Source organism: Gossypium raimondii, chromosome 4, assembly GCF_025698545.1.
Source record: "Gossypium raimondii isolate GPD5lz chromosome 4, ASM2569854v1, whole genome shotgun sequence".
Classification (NCBI taxonomy): domain Eukaryota; kingdom Viridiplantae; phylum Streptophyta; class Magnoliopsida; order Malvales; family Malvaceae; genus Gossypium; species Gossypium raimondii.
The window spans coordinates 23,083,459-23,085,486 of NC_068568.1; positions in this window are offsets into that span (position 1 = coordinate 23,083,459).

Sequence of the window (2,028 nt, forward strand, 5' to 3'; positions counted from 1 at the left end):
TATTATTTTGTTTTTACCGTAGCCTGATTCATATAGTTCATAGTGATAACTTAACCAAATCAGTCCTAACCGATCCCTGTAGAGACAATCTTACTTACTACTTTATTACTTGATTCGACGTGTACACTTGCACATTCGCATATCATTTCACACATGACAATACTCTTTGACACACCAACATGTCCCACTAAGTGGAGTTTAGCTCGACACTTCCTTATCTCTCCAACTTGTCCCAGGGTCTTTCGCCCAAAATACTTAACATAAGGTGAGTACTCACAAATCCTATGGCATGTCATTATATCTAACAATTTTAAAAGGTTATCATGTCAAAACATATACTTAAACATAATGCTCGCAAATCATAAAGAGCTCGCAGAGCATTATTCATATTGAGCTTGCAATATAGAACTCACATATCACTATTCATAAAAACAAATATATAATCACATAATAGAGTTTAGAAAAGACTTACACTCGGGCCTTAGGTTAAAATCTTAAGCTCTTGTATTAACATTATGGTTTGCACATACACGTGGCGATCCCCAAACACTCAATATTTGCTAAAAACTTTAGACAAGTTTTTCCTTTCCCTTGTCCTTGCATGTAGATGGTTCTGTCAGTTTTACAATTTCACAAACATACTCAAGTCACTAACAGAAAAACACATGAAAACTCGTACATAATTATAGGCGAACCTAGGTTTGGACATGCCAATCTTTTGGCGAACCTAGTTTCTTTTATTGCTCACCAAATACCATTTCATTTCCATTCCAAAGTTTAATTTCCATTTTCAATCAACTCAATATCGCCCGATGGAACTATAGTAAAACAGGCTCGGATACATGTGAATAAATTGCTCACACAAGCTAATAGTATATCAGGACTGCTCACATAAGCTGACATTATAACAAAATTGCTCACACAAGCTGACATTATATCAAGGTTACCCGTCCAGGCTAAACCTTCGATACGCACAACTCGAAAATCTGCAACAAATGCTAGATCTCGTAATAACATGCATAATCCTTGATTAATCGCGTGTATAACTCTAATGGCATGCTATATGTACCCTAACATTTTACTAAGTTCACACGAGCATCATTTCCACATACATATATCATTATCAATATTTAAACAAATTTACATAATTTATTTTCCAGATTAGTAATCAACCAACATTTACATTTGTCTTATATACTACCTCATAATATTTAGTATTTATTTAATGTTTTAATCATGTTTGAATTTATCTATATGTTAAATTTAAATAGAAATTAGTGAATTTGGCACTAAATTCTATTTAAATTTAACATATAGATAAATTCAAACATGATTAAAACATTAAATAAATATGAACTTACCTTCAAAATACGTAAAGTGTATACTTTGGGGCTAATTCGTAATTTTAGCTTTTCCATTATCAACTCCACTTGATCCGATTCTTAATCTAAATAATATTTTTATATCATCAATCAATACCAAATATTTCCTTTCTATTCTATGATATGTATGAACCTATATGAACTCTATTTTTCGGTACTCCTAAAATTTTACATTCCGTTCAATTTAGTCTTTGAACTCGGGATAGTCATAACTTTCAATTCATAGCTTTGGATTAAAATCCATTTTCATATATTCTTACCAGGGACCTTATCCCTTCTACTTCTAACATAAATTCATAACAAGTTTTATGTTTATTCAATTTTGTCCCTAATGTAGCAAAGTTAACAAACAAGCTAAGCTAACTTTACAATCTAGTCAGTTTTTATGTTATAAGCTCAAAACCTATTAATTTCAAGCCTCATTCTTCAAGAAATAGAAAATGGCAACTTTCCCAAACTTTAATAATTTTACAAATTGGTATATAGGCTAGCTAAATCAAGCTCCCATGACTCTAAAATCATAAAAATTACAAGAAAATGACTTGGAATCACCTTAATATAGATGATTGAATGTTTTTAAAGCAAAAAACCCTTTCTCTTTTGGTTTCTTATGTTTGGACGGTAGAGAAGAAGGAAAAGATAACAA